The sequence below is a fragment of the Coturnix japonica genome, chromosome 2 (genome assembly GCF_054131305.1).
Source record: "Coturnix japonica strain WE chromosome 2, WE-NBRP24, whole genome shotgun sequence".
NCBI classification, from domain to species: domain Eukaryota; kingdom Metazoa; phylum Chordata; class Aves; order Galliformes; family Phasianidae; genus Coturnix; species Coturnix japonica.
This window is the reverse complement of record NC_140664.1, coordinates 120,833,851-120,854,932: the sequence shown is the minus strand read 5'-3', so window position 1 is coordinate 120,854,932 and position 21,082 is coordinate 120,833,851. Positions and strand designations below refer to the sequence as shown.

At 42.5% G+C, this 21,082-nt stretch overlaps 1 protein-coding gene across 5 annotated transcripts in view; it reads left to right on the top strand.

Annotated features, from left to right (window-relative positions):
- FAM171A1 (family with sequence similarity 171 member A1) overlaps positions 1 to 21,082 on the top strand; it is an 81,536-nt gene that overhangs the window by 1,478 nt on the left and 58,976 nt on the right. The gene's annotated exons all lie outside the window — the stretch shown is intronic.

Here is a 21,082-nt window from a genome sequence, read left to right as displayed (position 1 = left end):
CGTGCCCGCCGCCACCGTGAGGGGCAGCGGCGGCGACGGGCCTGGGGCTGCGGGCTCGACCCCCGGGCTGGCGGGACGTCTCCGAGCCTCGGCCGGGCCTTTTGTTCGGAGCGGTGGGCTGCCTGCGGGCCTGGGCGGCGGGCAGGGCGAGCCCTGGCGCTCGCAGCCCCTCCGGCCTCGCTGGGGCGCGAGGAGAAACCCGGCGGCAGCTCCCGAGCCCCCCCAGGCGTGGCTCCCCCGGCCCTGAGGAACTTGCGGCCATCCTGGGCCCGGCTGGAGCCCCGGTGCTCTGCTCTGCCCCGATCCGTGCAGGTATGTTGGGCACCGTGTGCCCTCACGGCAAGGTGCACCTGCCCAGTGCCCTGCAGCCCGTGTTGGGATGGGGCGATGCTGCTCCGTGCCCACGTCCACCTCTTATGGTGGGAGATCTCAATCAGGGGACCAACTCCAGCACCGTGCCCACCAGGACCGCAGTTATGACAGAAGGCTGAAAATGTGTCTAATGGTACTCAGCAGTGCTGAGGGAAACATCTCCAGCATGGTCAGCGTGAGCCTCCTGGCTTGTGTTGTCCTTTAGGCACAGCTGTCATCTGGGGTGGAAGCTTAGCCTTTGTGGCTGTGGGTTAGCAGCTTTCTTCTCACTGTTTTGGGAAGGAAGGACATCGTGTGAATTGTGCTTGTGTCCTCTGCCCTCTAAGCTTGTCTGTCCTACGTGTCGTTAAGAACCAGTGAGTAATATCTGCAACGAGAAAAGGTGCGTGCTTTTAGTAGCCTTCTTCAATTCTTACACAGCTGTATTTTGTGGTATGTGAGGTAAGATGTAGGTGGATCAGTGTTCTTACATACAATATTCAGAAGGTAATGATATCTTATAGCTAAACCTACCACTCTTAGCAGTCTGATATTCTATTCATCCATTCTTTAAGGACATTGGTACTTACAGAATAAGAAGTGCTGAACTGTGATTCAAGGGCTGTTAGACTCAGGACAGTGTTTTAGTGACAGTAATGCCAGGGAGAAACACAACTGCGCATCCCTTGATGCTGGCTCTTTAGAGATCAAGTTGCACAGTAATCTCTGTATCATGTGGGAAGTGTTCTGTATTCATAGGCAGAATGGTAAAGTATAAGCAAAATTAGTGCCTTTCAGCTGCCCTGCAGATCCTGTCTTCTACTGTCAAGCTCAATTCGTTGTATGTGGAAAGGCTTGTCTTTAGAGCTGCTACATCCCCATCAGAACTGATGGTTGATTATTTAAGTAATAGCAGCAATGTCAGTGAGCTCAGAGCATTTATATCTGGGTGGAATGGTCTAATTTTATCTCCAGTGTAAGAACATTTGGGTTTTTCACGGGTAGGATTATTTTCCAAATTCCCATTATAAGCTTTGGATGTGCATGTTTATAATGGTTACATCGATCTGATCGGGTGCTGAAGTGTGTTCTGTTCAGCTGTGATAATTAATTACCAGCTCCTTATTATGGGTCTTTAAGAAAAAAAAGAGTGAGATGAGGAACTGTAGTTTGCGTAGTCATAAGGTGCGAACATCTGGGGGATGGGGTTGTAGTGCCAGTCGCATTCCTTGTTTGTGTGCTCAGCAGAGTGAGTGATAAATGCTTATACAGCTTAAACCAACTGTTTTTCTGCCCTGCCCTTTTAGCACTGTGGTGATAATTGCAGCTCCAGGTGAAGGGCACTGTTGCCAAAGTTTAGGGAGGGATGCAGTGGGTGCTCTTTCCTACCACTTGTGTCTGGGAAAAGACTAGAATACGGAGGGATCAGAGTTAAGGTGGAGGTGAGAAAACCAGAGGATGCCATTGTGGACTAATTGCTTCAACCCCAACATTTAATATTGGGCAGATTACAAGAGATTGGGGTACAGCCCTCCTTGTGATGGGATCAGTTAGAAGAGACCCAGTTAAGATTTTCCATGTCAACAGGCCACATAGTGCGCTGAACTTGGAGCTGTTGTGGCTGCTGTTCTGGTTAAGGATGCATTTGGTATTTTTCTTGCTGCTCTTAGCTTTACATTCAGGCAGTTCCAGCCTGAAAATCTGCTTGGGCAGACCTATTATATAACTTGTGAATATGGAAAGTACTGGTAATTAAGCTGCGCACTTAGTATCTATTTAGAAAATTGAATGAGTTTGGCAGGCTATTGCATTATTTAGTTCATTATGCAGATACATTGCGACCTCTGAAGGTCACAGAGGTAACCTGTAAGTTTCTGCAAGTGAAAGAACACTTTTTTTTCTTAATGTATATAGTAAAGTACGTGCAGATAAGTTGTTCTTTATTGTCATTGTTGAAATTTAGCACCTTGAGAGTGAAGTTGTTAGGATTCCATGAGGATCCATCTAAGCAGTGATAAGACCTCTCTCTGTCTGCTCTCAGGTGCCTGTGCCCTGATCAGTGTTTCATGTGAGGTCTAAATTGTGTTTGTCGTAGTTGTTCTATCATGTGTTCCAAAGCTGAAAGTGGTTTGAACATATGCTAAAATGGATATATAGAAATATTAATTTTAGATGCAAACAACAGCAAAAAAACAAACCAAACCATGAACAAACAAACAAACAAATGCAAAGAACCCCATGGCACCCTTCAAGCTGCATTATGGTTAGTTGGTCGTTTTCCTGAGTGCAGACAAACTGCTCATCTCTTCATATGAACAGATGCTTTCCAACGTCGGGAACCCTGGCAAGGCAGGAATTCAAGAGTTGCATGTGGGGGTAATGCTGACACAGGCAGAACTGAAGCAAAACCAGTGTAATTGGAGAGGGGGGTAAATTGTTTTGTTGTTTTTCAACTTTACTTTGCAGTAGGTGATGATGTATCATTCATAGATTCTAGGGAATATCTTTTTAAAGGAATACTGTGTGCTGTGTTGTAGTGCAGAAGTGCTGCATGGTTCTTCTCTGATGTGGTAGGTATTGGTTTCAATTTGTCTTTGTTAGTCTTTGTGTTTTCTTAGTTATTCTAACCTAAGAAGATTTTCAATAAAGCATTTGAGTAATAGATAGCATCCAGTTCAAGGACTGTTCTCCCAGTAGATGCATAGGCCCAGGCTGGCCCACCTTTGTAGCCATGGGATAAGGTAGAGCAAATGTTTTTTTTCCAAGTGTGGTGATGAATAGAGGTTCAGCTGTCACTGCTTAGAGTGTGCTACCTTCTCCCTCTGTGTGCTTGGACAATGGGGAAATTGATGCTTGAGTGCTACTGTTTGGTTTTGCCCGCCTGCAGTCAGCCATTACATGACTTGAACATTGTGAAAGCTGATTTCACAATGCTTCAGCTGGACATTTTATGAAGGCTGCTTTTCTGGACAGCTCAGTAACAGCTGCAAGGAGACCCTCACACTCTTGGCTTCTTTTTAAGACTGTTATGCTGAGCTTCCAGTTTTGGCTATGGTGATAAAGTTTAGGTGATGCAGAAATAAAGTCATCTTCTTTTTCACCTTGCACTGCTGAGCTGTGTCTTCTCAGTCAGCTCTGAATTACTAATGTCCTTCACATGCAAACGTCTGTTTCATTGAGACCACAAATGGACCCATCAGGGTGGGAAGTAAATTGCTGTAAAGCAGTTTGGAAGATGTTGCTTTATTTTAGTGGAGGAGCAAACTGTTTGCTTAGTGCTAAGTAGTATTGTGAAGGGGATGTATTGGTTGGTTTTATCAGTTATCAGATCAGGAGAAATATATGTAAGTTTTTTTCTCATGCTTAAACTACTAGTGCCTGTAAATGGCATGTGTAGAGCTGGGACAAATGAGCAATCACCTCTGTGTGTGAGTGGTGTAAAATTGCAGCCTTTCTGGGGGGTGTTCATACCTTATAGTCTGCCATACCATGCAGTAAAGTGGTTCAGCTAACCTTGTGTATGGCTCAGAGCACCATGGATATGCTTGTCAGGGGATGGCAAACTCGCATGCTGCTTCCCTGTAGTCACTTATCTGCCTGTGCCTTGAGATGAGCTGGTTGCCAGGTGTTACCTAACACACAGCCTAAAGTATCCTGTTCCCTCCTTCCCTCTCTCCCTCTCTGTGTTTTTGGTTCTCTTTTGTTGAACCTCATACTGACTCCTCTTATTGTATGTGACCAGAACCTGGTCCGTGGCATTTTTAAGGACTGCTGCAGTGCCGACATCTGGCAGGTGAATGGTCTCAGATAGCAGTCCCTGCTCTACAGTAGCAATGAAATGCCACTTGACTATATGCCCGATTATTTTGCAAAACTGAATATCTTCATATATGTGTGGGGATGGAAGGCTAACTGAGCTTTTATGTTTGTTGGAAAACTTGAGAAATCTTCAGTGTTTGGTGCTTTGCGGGTTAAGAGTGTCAGTGGTGTCAGTGCCTACTGCCTCTGCAAGTTGCTTGCTTCCATGAATGGAGAGTGACTACATACATACAGGCAGCATTACTGCCCGCAGAGAACTGAGAACAAAGTGCATGGCAGGGATACTTGGTGCATGGCTTGGGGTTGTAGAGACCATTGCTACAAGCTGCTTTAGTGCCTTCATTTCCTTGGGTATCACCTTGGTGTGATAGCGTTCTCTATGAAGTTGTTTACCAAGGCGCTAGCAAAAGAGAAGATGAAATACAATGCAATGAAAATAACCATTAGTGGTTCCTTAAAGGCAAAATTATACTCTCTGACAAAGTAATGGATATGCTTCCTTAAACACAGCAGTCATTAGCAGCTACTGGATCACCTGGGAGACTTGGAGGACACTCAGTGTTTATCCAAAATATTGCTACTCAGACACACCTTCCACTGTCAACATGGACACAGCCTTCCTAATGCCCATGGAGCCCCTGCTATTGGTGATGGTGTGGGTACTTCTGCCAGTGTAGGCTGGTTCTGCCCTTGGATCTGAGAACAACAGCTTTTGTCAGAACTGGGTGTTGTTGTTCTGCCCACAGCTCTTGTTGGTTTTACCATATACCTGTCAGGCAACACAAAAGAGGAAGACAAGAGTTATACTTCCTAGAACAGCAAGTAATGCTAAACATTTTACATTAATGTACCTTTTTTGGGGGGGTAATTCTTTTTCCCTCGCAGAAACTTGTCAGAGTAGACAGTCAAACCAACCTACCTGGAACAATACTTTTTTGGAACCTATCATACATACCTAAACCATTTTGGTTTAGGAAATACCAAAGAGAGGAAAATACCGAGTGGGTTTTCTGCTTCAGAAATTCCAGGAACATTTTCCTATAAGCTGGTTTACATTAAGTTTTCAGCTAATGTAGTAGCTGGCTTGTTGTGAATGGGTAATAAGTCTGATACACATGCTTTCTGTGAACACATCTTTAGTTTTACTAGAAACTAGAAAGATATACGTGAACATACTGTCATTTCTTGTTGCTTTTAGTAAATGCATTTAATCTTTCACTTTTAAATATTAACAGAGAATCCTATTTGACATACAGCAAGTCTGAGACCTTGAAAGTTGTATTTAAATATATTCTGCATAAAGCCCCGTTTCTCATTCCATGTGAAATGCCAGTGTTTTGAGTCAAGTCATGCAAAATGTTCTGGTTCAGATGTGCCCATTTCATCATTTTGTTTATTTGAAGAGCAGTGAATTTGGAGAGGATCTGTAGTAAAATTTCACTTCTGTAAAGTATAGTCTGTAAATTTGGTTCCCATGCAGAACTGCATGGGGGATTGGGTATGTTTAAACAGAGCTGCTGTTAATATAAAGTGTGTTTTAGGTAGAAATAGTCTCTTTGCAGGCAGGGCACAAATCTCCCTCTGGAAATCTAACACTGAAGATCTTTTAATTGTTTCTACTCCAAGTTTTTGCAGCTCCGTGGGCTGTCACTGTACCATACCATGGAAGTGTAGCAAAGTGAAATCCTGTCCTTACTCGTTATCTGTATGCCTTGTGTGCCGGGGGGGAAAGGCTTCCTGTCACTATGAGTAGGAGCCTAGATGTGCACCAGTGGAAAACTGCTCTGCTGCTGCACTGGATCTTTTCAGTCACGGAGGCAAAAGCATTTAGCGTTTGCAAGGGATCCCATAAGCCCCGTTGGACATGAGATTACTCTACAGGGGCCACCCTCAGCATGTTCCCTCTGGGAAGCAGGATCTGAGGAGCCACAGAGCAGCAGGGAGGAAGCGGGCATGGGGAAGCTGAGGGGGGGAGGGAAGGAAGTAGCAGCATCCTTCTGGCAAGGGGCAGTGATGGGGCTGAGTCCCATGAAGTGCAGAATGCTTTGAGTTTTTTCATGAAGTCCTACCTGCAAAAGTTCTGACAACTGTTGTGCTGTGTGATAGTTGTGAGTGAGGCTGCACAATGAAGAGGCATTTGTTTTGACAGTCTGATGCTGAGGTAAATAAGCGGTATAGATGTAAGGTAGTCATGCTTTGCTTAAAACAAAGCAGAACAAAAATAATCAGACAAAAAACATGATAGATGGGGGCCTTTATTTTTTGAGTGGTTACTAGAGGTGACAGCATTGTTGGGTATTCTGTCTTATTTCATCTTACCTATGTGATTGTCATTATTGGAAAAAAAAGTTATCTTTCATCCTTTGGGAGCACTGATACATACCCATATGGCAACAAGAGTTTCTCAAGTGATGTTGTAAGGCTTCCTTGATTTATAAAATAACAATAACAGTTATGATAGTGGCTGTATTTAGGCTGCTGCTGCTTCTGGGTGGGAATCTATCAGCAGTTTTGTCCAGCTCTTTTGTTCTGCACCATGTGTGTCAGACAGTTGTGCAAAGTCAAAGGTAAAGATCCAAGCATCTCACCTCCAAGTCTGTGCTTACATGTTGTTTGTGTATAACTCTTCCCATGCAGAGGATGTGCAGTTGTCACCTAGGTTAGAGTGCATCCTTCATTGTGTAGATACCTTCATCTCATATGGTCATCTGTGTTGCTTACAGACACCCATATCTGATCTGTTTGGCTAATGGTGCTGAGCATAGTTCCTGTTACTAAGAGCGAGCACATCTAGTCAAATGAACCATGCTGCAGCATCTTCTGGTTGTGTGGTCCAGGGAGCCCTGTTTACACTGCTCTTTAGCTCAGTGGATCCTCCCCTAGATACCATCACTGGAAGTTTCATCAGGACAGTGTTACTGTCAGCCTCAGAGCCACTGGGTGCGTACCATGTAGCTTCTGCTAAATGAGTGCACACCCTTGGGTGACCTGGATGGGTTATCATGCATTTCTCAGACAACAGCTAATTCAAGTCTTAATACTCTATTTAAATTTCTAAAACATTTCTCTTTGTAGTGTTACATTTATGAGTCAAGTGTTTTCCTCCCTGGGGTAAATAAGCTTAAAGAAGGGTTTGGAAACGGGAGAGTTACAGAGTTGTTTGGGCTTGTCTCCGTGTTGGTTTTCCCACAGATTTAATTAGTTTTGTGTTCCCAAGGGTTGATTTATTCTGGGTTAGGCTGTATTGTTGCTCTCACCTTTGTCTCTTTTCTCTCTCACTGGCATTTGTGTAGCTGTGTGGTAAATCACATGGAGGAAATGACCCGCTGAAGACTTGTGTACTTACCAGTTCTGCTTTCACCTGGATTGCTTCCCAAGCTCAATTCACAGGGGGTTGTGCAAACCTGTTGTCTTCATTGTTGGGTTCAGAGGAACTGGTGAATGAGAATGGAGGCTTTGTGGCAACAGTGCCAGTTGATGCAGGATTAAATGCGCTGTAGATCTACGCATGAAATGTAGGGCACAACATGCAGCAAGTGAGCTGTTGTAGAAGTTACTGCTTGAAGATGGCTGTTGAAAATGTGCTGCCTCATTGCTCAGAGAAAAAGTATAAATAATTTCTTAAACTAATCTGCCCAAAATACAATGGAAAAAACTGCCTTAGAGCTCTGAACAGCAAATGTTGGCAGCATTGGACCTGCACTTGCAAATGCTCCAAGATGCTCTCAGCCACAACCATCTCCATCTCTGGCCAGACGGGTGGTTGGCTGCCACAGCTGCTTTGGTTTGTACCTGGCAAGGGATTTGAACAGCTTCATCCACAGCGTAAGGCAATGTGCACCGTGATGCGTTGCTCCCACTGGTTCTTCTGCTGCTTGCAGTATAATGTATGGGTTAGTGCCCAAGTCTGCTCTGCTCTGCTCTCAGCCTGTCCCTAATGGCTTGGGAAGCAGTGATGCACATTGGCCAGTTTACAGGCTGAAGAAAAGCAGAGGGCAGTACTGGGCACTTAACATCGCATTCTGTTGGAGTAATTTTTATCAGCATGCTATAAGTACACACTTTGGCGTAACTAGTGCCTGGCGCTGCCTGGTTCCTCACTCAGCTGTCAGTCTGCTAGAGCAGTTCCACCTTTCTCCAGACAATTACCCTTAGTAACTAAGCTTTCCTTAGTTATTACACTCTTGCACTGATATCTCCTAGTTTAGGGAGTCTGCTGAAAGATAAGGCGGCTTCATTTCTTATCCCACTCTACTCTGTCCCTGCGTAGCCCTCTGCTATCTTGAGAGGCCGGAGTACCATGGCTGCGGGGTGACAGGAAGGTCTGCTGAGAGTGTTGTGGCAGCACCTTGTTTATGTTTGAGCTGGGCGGGCGATACTAGGGAAATGAATGGGTTTGGGAGCCCTGGGGACAGGACTGCTGGGCTACAGGGCGAGGCAGGAAGGTGGGAACATGCTGCTGGGCAATGGACAGGTCTGGCCCCACATTGTGTTTGCAGAATGGCTGGCATCGGCTCCAGACAGCAGGAGTTGCTCTTTGCTTTGCTGTAAATTGTGCTCCTGGCAAGTTTGGAAACCTGCTGAGTGGCATGCTGACCTGGACAAATATTACAGTAGTTTAAAAAGCTACTTGTGGTAATAATGTTGACAGATACTGTGATCACAGCAATATACTTGTTCTTGTAGCTTTACTGTAAGTATCCAGAGTATTCTTGCAGCTCCACTCATTTCAGCATCTGGTGCTCCAGTCAGGCTCGTGGTAAATAACTTAAGTTTCAGGCAGTCTCTGGGTTCATGATGTATGATTTACAGGAGCCAGAAACACAGATGTTTGAAACCAGAGCTGTATTTTTGTTGTTTTGAGGGGTGCCTGTGTGGGGGAAGTGTTACCTCTGTTACTTCTTCCACCCCCCCCCACTGTTAAAACTTTAATATGATTAGACTCATTTTCTTCAGAAGATCAGATTTCCTTTGTTCTTACCAGAACAGTTATTTCATTCTTGAGTGTATTGCTAGTTAAAACTTCTTAGAGGGGAATTATGGCACTAGACTCACTCGATGTAAATATTGTTGTAAGCAGTCTGTGTGAAAATTAAAAAATACACTTGCTTTAAGCAGCCCAAAGCAGTGGGAGCAAGAGCTTCTAATGGGATTTTCATATTGCTGCAAGCTATTTCGTTATAATTGCAGCCAGCTTTGGAATATTAAGTCGGTAAAAGCACTTCTAAAACTCAGTTGTTGAAGGAAGAGAACCTGGTACAAAAGATCATGTTGAACACTCTTTGCTTTTCCAGACATTTGATTAGATAAGGACTTCCCTCTTTAGATCAGATATGGATAGTTACCTACTCTTGGCACTCCTTAGCTGTAGTCAGAATCTTGCCGGAGATCTTGTTTTAATTAGTAATTTTACCTGTATGTAGTTAATCTTTCATTAATTCTACTCTTTTAAAGCACGTTTTACTGCTGTTGCGGAGAGATTCCTTCAGTCCCTTTTCTGGAGATGTCTGCTAAGTTGATTTACTCAGTTGTGTCATGTCACACGTTAACCTTGTGCACAGAAACATCTTTGGGCCTCGAGAGGTGAGGGCTGGGTAACAGAGTGGAGCTGTTGTTTTGGTGATGTTCTAGGAAGGTAATGGTTTTTCCTTGTGCAAGGGAATATGTTTATACCCCCTTAATGCATAATTTAAGTGGGCAGTCTGAACTTTAAGAAATTTTTCTGTGGTGAAGAAAAAAATAAAAGAGTATGCATAAGCTCTCAAGATCAAACTCATAAATAAATAATAGCTGAGTAGATTTGGTCAGAGCAATGGAGAATCTGTTTACCATGGATGATTGCACATAAACAAAGATGCTTTTTAATATCTGATGCATTCAAGTCTTAGGAGTATCGCATCAGTTGGCTGCTCAGAACGATTAAGTGCTGTCTTCTTCCCTTATCTCCAGCTTAGCTGCATGGTGGGAAACATCAAAGCTCAAATTCATACATCTAACGTTGTGCCAGACTCCTTCTCAGGTGATATTTCCTCAGTTCACGCATGCCTGTGCCTTAGAAAACTGTGGTGAATAAACTGCGTACTGAATTATTGGAAGAGTGAATGTAGAGCAGTATTTCCTGACCATGATGCTGATAGGCAGAAATTTCATCGCTTCTGTTACTTTATGCCATTCTGTCTACTGTTACACGGATCAGCAGTTAATAAGGTTGGATTCTGAATAATCCATTGAGAAAGAGCTTTTGTAGATCTGGGGGCTGACCATAAATAGTACATGACATCAGTTTGAAGGCTTACTTTCTGGTCTGTCATTTTTGCCTTGTTTAGTCCAAATCTTAAAATCCAAAATAACTTTGGACAGTCCAGAGGCTTTGGAGGAGATGTGTGTGTTTGTCAGAAGGGATATCACTTTCTATTGGTCAGCTGTGTCTCTTAAGTTTCTCTTACTGCATTTTGAGTGAAGGAAAAAAAAAGATTTCGTTAATAAAAGGGCCTATCTTTGAAACAGAAGGAACACTTGTTGCTTTGTCAGCTTACCCTCTATCCACAGGATAGGGAAGATACTTCTGTTGGGCAAAAGGAGTACAGAGAAAAGCACAGGGTCCAAGATGGCGTGTTGTCCAGGTGAAGGCTGGGTAGTAAACCCACACTATGTGAGAGTCGGACTCTAAGCTCTTAATTCCTGCCTCATTCAGTCGTTAGGGACCTTGTAATGAATATACTGGTATTCAGTCATTGCAGTTGCTGCAAAACCATCATTAAGTCGTTTTCAGAATTAATCACCCTTTTCTTGCCATTTCATACTTTTCTTTCTCAAACTGGCATGAATGTATGGGCAAATGCTGGAGATGGAGTATGGCCAGGGATCTGTGGCAATGGAGCTGTGCTGGGTCTGCCTTTCAACCTGTTGGCGAGGCAGACAGCAAGAACCTCGGTGACCATTTCTGTTTGAATTTGAAGATATTTTTGTACATAGACATAAAGACACTTGTCCTCCAAGTGGATGGCAAGCTTGGCTTCTGAATCTATGTAATAAAAGTATATGTGGACGTGTAAAACTTTGTGTATAGGAAACGAAATTCGGATGGTTCTCGGTAAGAAACATTCTTCCTTTTCTTTGTGCTCCTTCCCTTGCCTTCCGCTTCCTACCGAGTCAAGTTTTATTTTCCTTCAGTCTGTCAGAAAACAACCTACATTTTCAGAAGTAGTCATGTAAACAAATCTGTGTTTCAAACATACTTGCAAGCTTGATGTTGCTGCTCACATCAGTCTCATTTCGTATTCTTAAGCAGCAGGGGGATAAAACACCTCAAATTCAGGGTGTTGTAACTACAAACAAGCAGTGACTTTTTAACAGTGCAGAAGCTACTGTAAGAAGTGATTGTTTTGTCTCAGAGGGAGGCACTGCAAAGGAACGTATGCAAAGAGAAGTATGACGGTAACTAATTGAACTTGTAAGTAATGGTGTCTGTGGGCCTAGTCTAATATTTGGTTTCAGCTTCTTTATTTCAGACTCAGACCGATAGCTTCAGATGCAATTTTATGGGGCAGCCATACATTGTGTTAACTGGGTCATTTTGCCCAAGGGGCAAATAAAATGCTGTTTGTTTTGTACCATGTCAAACTGAATAGTGGAGAGGAAAAGAACTTAATGATACATCCATTGATCCTTTTCTTGTCATGAATTATGCAGACACCAGTGTAATAGGTTGTTGTTAGGTTTTACTTTTGTTTTTAAGCATTGTAGAGAGGAGAACTATAAACATAGTTAAGTATTACATTCATGCTTTAATTTATGTCAGTTTGTATTCGTTCTCAGACTTCTGAGCCAAACTCAGTGAATCATTATGATTAGCTTTCCTTTGTAGGTCTGAAAAAGTGTGAACTTTGTGTTTGCTCGAATCCTCCTGTCTTCTCCTCACTGCTGCTGGAGAACTGCATTGGGTGCAGTTGTGGACTGGAGACCTCAGCGTTTATGCACACATGTGGAGACGTGCACATATGCCTGTCTTGCAAGGCCATATGGTACAAATCAAACCTTACCTCATGGTAGTAAAAATGTAATGCATTTTCCACCATTTTCAGTTATGTTTGTGGTATGATACGCTGTACTTTGAACAACTTCAGTGGTTGTCTTTTGTAAATGATCATTGTTCTGTGAAGTTAATGTGTTGTCCAGAATACTTGGCTTAAATTTGGTCCTACTGTGGCTATTCTGTAATGTCAGGAGTTGTCGTCCCTTCGTCTCCTTCCTTTTCTGCTCCCTTGCTTTGCTTGAAGCAGCTTTGGCTTACAAGCATGTGCAGATGTGTTTGTTCTCTTCTTGTTCATGAAATAAATTTGAAATAAATCCTTGCTAGCAGATAGGAGTCTTGTGAGTTAATTGTGTGTATGAGGATGTGTACTTCTGTGTTCTAGCATTTTAAACAATCGAGGCCTGTAATCAAGCAGTACTGGCTTTTCCTCATCTAATCATGCAGTTTTCGTGTTATCTGCATATTGTCAAGTCTTACACGTTTCCAGCTTTCTCAGGGACAGTGGATATTAACGTTAGACTTCGAAATGTTTTTAATGTGGTGGTGTTCAGTTGTTATCTTTTTACAAGCTCATACTGCTTAGAATTTTTTCCCTACTCTAGTAGCTCAAGAAAAGTCATCCTTTACTGTGCGGTAGTGCTTTCAATACTACACATGGATGATACCTCCTGAAAAACAGGTATACTTAGCAGGAAAAAAAAAGAAACATGACCTGCTTTGTATCATTTTGCCTAAACTAAGGTAAGCAGGACCCAAGAGGGAGATAAGGTATCCTAAAACTGACTACATCTTGGATTGGATATTTGCACAGAGCCAGTGAATTCTGAATTTCCAGCGTTGTGCTAGGCAGTGAGTGACTTTAGTGTGGGTGCATGGTGATCAAACAGAGGAAAAAAATGGTATTTCCAAGGTTATATGGGCCTGGTGACTATGTAAGACATTCACTTAAAGCCACAATACCTTGCAGCAAGGGAATAGGAGATCTGTGGTTATCTCTGATATCCATGGAGAGAGTGACAGAATCATGTCTTAATCTGCAAATTACACCACTGAAAATTGATAACTTGTGGAATTGCAGCAGGTCCTTGATTCCGAGCTCCTTTGTTATGGGCAGTGTACCTCCCTGCAGTGCAGAGGCTGTCATCCACTTGTTCCCTGCTGCTCGTTGCTGGAGGCAGTCCATCCTCGTGTTAACTCCAGAGATACTTCATGCTTTGTCAGATTCACTTGGGCTCCTCCAGGCAGCATGTCAAACTGTGTTGATGCAGTTACACTAACTGGGTGTTTGCTCATCACCGTGCTGTCCTTGGCAGCATTTCCACCTATGACTTGGGCTGCTCTGAGCACAGCTGTTCCAGCTTCTGCCCTGTGCTCTGCCCCAGGTTCCCATCCCCATATGAAGTGTCTGAGCAGGGTTTGGTTGCTCTCTGGTTTCTGCAGAGAGATACTGAGCGTAGGTGGAATGAGACCCTCAGGGGGGGTGTTTGCTAGCACCTGGGGATGTGTATGGATGACACTGTAGCTGGAGCAGTCTCTTGTCACTCCAGTTTAAGGAAAGCCAGGTTAGATACCCGCAGCAACATTTCATGGCTGCTACCTGTTGTGATTTTGACCAGACCTAAATATTCTTTTGAACGTGCTGCAGTCAGATACAGGCCTGTTGTGCCTCCCATGGAGGATCCCACGCTGCAGCTCCTGCAGGCAGTCTGGGCTGGTGGGACAGGGCAGGGCAGACTGAAGGGGGCTGTGCTGATGGATCGGCCACTTTCCACAGCCCTGCAGCTGCTTTCTGGGGGGCTCGGCTGCCATGTTACGTGGAGCTATGTAGTAATAAAAGCGAAAGAATGGCTCTGGATAATTTTGTGAACTCTTTGGGAGAAATTAAAAATAAAAATACTTTAAGAAGTCATCTCACTGGCTTCTGTTCAGAAGAATGGTGACTGCTGTGCAGTTGTTTTTGCCTTGCCGTGTGAGTTGGGAACAAATGTCTCATTGTTGTGCTTGCAGCTGGCAGATGCTGGACTAGCACTGCCTACTGCCACTGCAACTTCTTGCTTGGATCCTGCATTGGCTGCAAACAGCTGTAGTGTGTGAGGGCCCCAGCTTGTGCCTGGGCTTCTGCTGAGCTGTAACCTGTCATGTTGTTGAATTTGTTTTCTTCTTTCCATTGCACAAGGAGATAAACAGCAGAAACTCTGCTTTGCAGTCCCTCTTAACGCTGCAAGCTGTGCGTTATGGCAGAGAATAAGGTAGAAACAAGAGAGCAAAGCTCATATGAGAATGGGAATAGCTGAAAGAGGTAAACAGATGAGAATATGTGAAAGGTACGTATGTGTCCTGCTGACTTTGAATGCTTGTTCTATACAAGGAAGACATGAATGTATCCATCTTTACTTATGTATGAAATGGATGTGTCTGTCCTCACTTGCCAAAGTCTGACAGTGTGCAAGAGGTTCAGTTGCAGGTGTTCTCTTCAAACTCAGTGTGCCACGTTTCCTTCAGTTCTGGTAACTGACCAGAGATGAGATGGGTGTTTTCTGTATACTTTGGTTTTGCTGTGGCTGAGCTTTAGTAACACACACTGGTCCTTCTGAGCAAGAAATAGGAGCACTCAAGGTATTATATTCGTTTGTCTGTTCACTGTGGAGGTCTGGTCGGTTCCATCCTTGTCCCTCCTCTCCACATATCTTCTCTATAGGAAATCATGCTGCTCTGCAAACCTTTGCGCACCACTTCATTATAGGTCATGTCCAATTCCACACACTCTTTTAGCTTTGAGTTCTCTGTTTGCTTGGTCTGTGTCATCTTCTGGCTGTGCCATCATTTATTACAGTTGACAGATTCTGAGGCAAGGTCCCCTGCTACATCCTATCTGCCTGCTGTACTCATGCAGATGAGCGTACTGTGACATTCCTCTGCTTGGGTGCTTACAGAAAAAAGAGTTCCAGGACGGAGGAACTGACGCTCTGCAAACTATAAAGCCCAAAGTGTTTAAAGTAACAGCTGCCAGACAGCTTTAACTCTTTACTTTCTGTCTTTTTTATACTGAGAGACAAACACAGATAGTATTTTTATGAAAAAAAAAATTGAACTATATCATGAACTGATGAGAATCAGATGGAAAGTTTTTATTGCGTCATTCTTTAAAGAGTTAAAACATGATAGCAAGGGTGTTAATCTAGCAAATGTCTTCTGCTCATGTTTTAAACCCAGCATGAACAGACATGGATGTTTTTAATAAAAAGAAAGATACTTAATTCCAAGAAATATACAGGTCAGATGCCAGAACAAATGCAATTTGTGATTTCTGGTTAATTTTTTTTATTATTATTATTTTAGAATTATTTCCTTGGGGACCATTTGTAGTCTTTGGAGCACTCCATAACTTTCAGTAATAGTCTCAAGATTTTGTGTATTACATAAACTTGAGATTTCCTTGCTAGTCATCTGTGTTTATTTGACTTTCTGAGAGCTGTTACAGGCACCAGCAATGGCCTGTACTTGATTTTTGGATTTTTTTGGGGGGGATTTTTTTTTTTCCTTTTTTTCCTCCCTCTTAGTTTAAATAGTGCAGACTTTCCTTTGCTTTCAGCCTGGTGCAAAGTGGTTATTACCTGCAAAATATGGGAAGCAAATATCTGTGATTTGTATCTTCTCTTTGGTACTTGGCACATCAGGAAATGGGAGCTGACTGAGACACTTCAGTTCATGAGTGGCCCAGCAGCTTGATCCTGCTGGCTGACGTGCTGAAATTAGCGCTTGTACAAAGAAAGAAATGAAAGAATGCTTTAAAAACCAAAGATTGAACTGTTGTTGTAAGAAGAGGTGCAGAAAATGCAAGTACAGAGTGTTTGGAAGATCAAGTGCGTAATTCCTATCTGGTTGGTGTTCAGGAGAACTTAAGTGACAGCACTGCAGTGTTAAGCTAGTATAAACCTGGTGATACCTCATACTTTCCTTCTCTATACTTATTTGTGCGGGCTACATTCAGTTGGGTATTTTCTGGCCTGTGCATACCTCAGCATAGTTGCTCTGGCTTTAATTTAGTTATTATTGAGACATGCTGAAAGGGAAAAAAAGGGTAGTCTACATCAGTGAGATTGAGGAAGGCAAGCCAGTAACACTGGGGGAGGCAAGGATGGCAGTGACAGAGTGGCTGGGCTTGGAGGGGCTCTCTAGGCCCACGAGGCCCAACCTGTGCTGCAGCAGGGCTGCCCAGATCAGGTGCCCAGGCCATGTCCAGGCAGCTTCTGAAGATCTCCAAATGAAACCCCAGACACAGCTCCTGGGTATCTGTGCCAGTGTTAGAGCACCCACACAGCACGGAGTGCTCCTGGGGATCAGGGGGAACCTCCAGTGTTCTGATATGTGACTGTTGCCTCCTGTCCTGGCAACGGGCACCATTGAAAGGAGCCTGGCCTTGTCTTTACAATGAAGGAGAATATGAGGAAAAACAGTGACACGTAATTTGCCGCATTCAAAGCAGCTTTTTCCAGGTTAAATTTAGTTGGAAGGTTCTGTTACTGATAAGACCTGGAAGGGTGAAAATACTTCTGTGTGTTGGAAAAGTTACCAAGCTTTTACTAATTATTCATCCATTAAAAGATATTTATCTTGGAAACCAGGAAACCATGCTTTGCTTGTTTCCACAAGATTATTAATTCCATGCCAGGACCAAGAAGTGGTGAGTAGTCTGCCAGGTTGTTTTGAGTGAGTTTTGCTGTTTTAATAGCACTTGTCAGTAATTAAGATATATGGTAGGCTGGTAGAAACTTTGGTTTCTAATAGTTGTCTATGATCTAAAATGTCTCTTGCACAGTGTTTTAATACTGTATCTGTCCATCTGTACCATTGGCTATATATAATTTAAGATACAGGGAATCATGGTGGTACTGTTCACAGGGCCATGTGTGTGAGCATCTAATCCTTATCTGATAAGTGGTTTTATAACATAGTCCTTATTCTGTTTCTTCTTCACAGTCAAGTGATGATAACTTTCCTTCCAGACTAAGTGACTGCTATTATGCAGTTCAGATAACTTTAATTTCTATTTCTTTTCCTCTCCAACCAGCAGTAGTGGTGGGTTGGCTCACCAGCTGGCCACCTCTGGATTGAATGTGCTCAAATAATTCTCTGCATTTCTTCGAGCGTAAGGAGCGATAATACTCTGGTGAGAGATTGTGCAAGGCAGCTTGGGTATGAGTCTTCAGCTGGTACTGATGCTTGTGATTGCGTTGTGTCATGCACCTGCACTTCTGTATCCAGGATAAGTAGCTATATTAACAGTATCTTGTCCCCTTCAGAGGTTGCCTTACTCTTTTGGATAATATGAAGCTGATACTATTTACCTATAGAGAAAAGTTGCTGTAGCTTGCCTGCCCTCAGAGCCTCCCAGAGCCACTTGTGGCTGTGTTTATTCTTTTCAGGTCTGTGCCACTTGGCATTGCTCCATCACATTCAGGCTTTTTTCTCCTTTCCCAGAAAGGAGGAAACAGGCGCTTCAGGCCCTGAGTAATCATCTAAACATCAGTGTATGATGACTGGAGATAATAAACGGATTATTAAACTTTGTTTCCAGCTTCTGCTATGTTTGTTGATACCTGGCTTGTGAACTGCAGATGAACTCATTCAGTCACGCCCTTTTTTTTTTCCTCATGACATTGTTAACTAATTTCCATTTAATACAGATTGCTTATGTCAATCACTGTGTATATATGAGCATCTCAGAGTATAGCAGTGTGTGTTTTTAGACGTTCAGCTTCCTGTGACCTGATGCTGTGCCCCAGTACCTACCACAAACAAACAAAATAACCCAAAAATGGGGAGAAGGTGGAGGGTATGTGGAAGAGAAAGTTCAAGTTCTTTTGTTTGGGCTGATTTTCTGCAGGTCTCACCATGCTGTCCACAGGCCATTCCTATTTGACCTGCTCCCTGTCTTCCAAAATTGTGGAGATGGTTGTGGATAGCAGGAGGTGCTTGAGTACCTAAATGGTAGGCAATGCTTACCTTCCTGTTCTTGCCACTCTGTGGATTTAACTGTGTTTAGAAACAGTTGTGCTTCTCTCAGAGTTGAAATGATCTTGTCAGTGTTGATTATCAGAAGAGTATGAGCTTGCTTGCTTGTCACTTTGTTAGCGGCAAACATAAAATGAACATAAGTGTTAACATTAAACAGAGTAGGTATACACACTCATATCTGTATTATTACATTACTGGCCTTGAAATAAGTGCTTGCATGGTGCAGTAACCTGTGAGAGTAAATAAGCATCAGATTTGTCAGGATTGCGATCAGTCCAAATCTTAATTTTTTAAGTCTAACTCTTTCAACCTGACAGAGGTTTCAGCATGTCTGCGCATTGTCTTTAGACTTCCAGAAATAGTCCCTTCTTCTTTTACTTTTTTTTGGTAGGGAAAACATCTTACATTTCTTCTGTCATTTCACTAATGGTTGTAACATTGAACAGTTCTGACAGTTTTCCAGCTATTTTCTGGAAAGCTGAAATATTGACAGACTTTTGTGAAAGATATTTTGAATCTTTAATGTGTTAAAACTGCAGATAAACGTAATATGAGCGGAACTATTATCCTATTCAGTATTAGGCTGATAAAGACCAAACCTTACTGTACCTGTAATAACAAAGCTGGTAGTAGTGTTTCATAAGGATTCTGCTTTACATTTGGCATTGTGTGTGTGACCTAGCACGCTAGCCTTTTGAGGAGATATTCAGTAAAGTATTCAATACTTTTTCTATTCATAGTTCTACTAATAACATACATAAAGTTTTAATGTTACAGTCTTCTTTATAGTGTGAGGCAACTATATATTACAGTATGGTGTTGTGTGTTTTGGGACCAATATGTCTAAGTTGGAGTCTCATCAGTTGTTAGTTGCAGAGGAAGCAGCAGACACAGGAACACTGGTCAATTACAGTGTTTTATGGGGCTTGGGGTGATTCCACAATGGAAAAAGCAGGTGTTGTTGCAGAATGTATTGGGTAGTTGTTCTCAGAAGAAATGATGATATTAATACTGCTGTAAAGACATTGGCAGCACCTTCACTTTGGCTTCCTATCTTTTTCCTATGTGGAAAAGATGAGTTTAAACATTTGGAAATACTTGCTAAGCTGATAAATCAGATGAGGGTCTCTCTTACTTAGAGGGGAACAAAAAGATGAACCAAGAAGTTTGTCTTAGTGAAATGAAGATGAAGACGAGGCCTGTTTAAGGCAAGGGTAGCACATGGGAATTTGACCATAAGAAAACTGCAGGTAACAGAAATAGCCACTGAGGAATGGGGTTCTGGCACAGCATCCTATTGCGTGGGAGCAGGAGAAGTGTAATTACCTTTAAGATGGAACTTGAAAAGCTTGAGCCTTTTTATTATGTATGTTTCTTGTGGTGGCAAAGGCCTGGATCTGGCTACCCACGGGATTCCTTTGTGTCCTTCATTTTTATTTAAAATATTCCTACTGAGAATAAAATGGCAGTAAAAATAAAAACACAGAACATGTGGCAATACAATGAAGGTCCAGCAAAGATGTTTTTGCCTTTCCATTTTTGCTGCTTTCTTAAAATGGAAAACTGGAAAAAATCCTTCTCTAAAAATGGTCTGAAGTTCCCCAGCCATTAAATAAAAAAGTAAAGAATAAAACCAGCAAAAGAAGTTTAAAAAAAGTGACTGTAACATCTTGAGGTTTCTGCTTCCTTTTGTATTTATATTCCAGTGTATTAAGGATCCTGTGTTAGCGTACCTGCATCATTTCTGTACAGATTATTCTTTTCTTAAGCTAAATTATTTTTTGTCCCTATTTACTGAATGAGAACTCATGTTCCATCGAAAATAATTGCAGTTTTATTCTCAGTGCATATATAAAATCATTAATGTGTGGATAAGGGACTGAGGAAAAATGCTTCTAACTGAATTTCATTGTTGGTTTGAATGAATATTGAATATTAGGGATTTTTCACTTGTGGTGGTTTTGGTTATTGTTAATCATTAATACAAAACCCCCCTTTGGATAGCGAAAGGAATGTGCAAACCAGACCAGACTTATAAATGCAGCCCTTAATTTTGGGAAAGGTTAAATGGCTCTTAAATGCCCGTATTCTGGCCATTACCTCACCAAGGTGTGACTGCTGCAGATGTTGGCCTAACTGAGCTGATGGAATGAGTTGTAGGAAGGAAGGTTGTTCCTCAGCACCATGGTGTGGCATTATATGAAGCACCTGAGGTAATAGTTGTAGAAAAAAATAGACTCTGATGCAAAATGTACAGTGCTTTAATAATAATCAGCTCTTTTGGAATACAAGTCACATTGTTTTTGAGGGATAGTGGCCAGACTTCCTTCGAGAAGCTTTCTATAGTCATTTGCTTGCTGCTGTTCATGGTGCCCGAGCTGGGTATTGCACTTGGGAAGGCTGCATTGCTGCATTTCACAGGAGAGCAACTGCAGTCTCTAGTTTCTATCTATAGAAAACCATGACATCATGAGTAGCGAATGTCAGACTTTCCTTGTGAAATGTGCTTTCTTCTGGGAAATCTCATCTACTCTGCACGATCCTTTGCCTTTATTTCACTTCCATCAATCAGGTTTTTTTGGTTCAGTTTTTTTCTACATGGTTCTTGATGTTCTTTTGCATGAACACTTTGGGTTATGGAATATCCTTCTTCAGGAGGTATCCCACACAGCTAAAATTCTCCAAGTTTACTGCAAATAACTGCCTATTTTCACTATTTTAATTATTATTAATCTAAAGTATGTTCTGTTTCAACAACTGGTTTGCCAGAATTGATTGTTGAAAAGGGATCCTGAGTAAAATTGTAGGAGAGGTGGATCCCAGGTTCCTTTTCTGCTCTCTTGCCTCATCTTGTGTCTT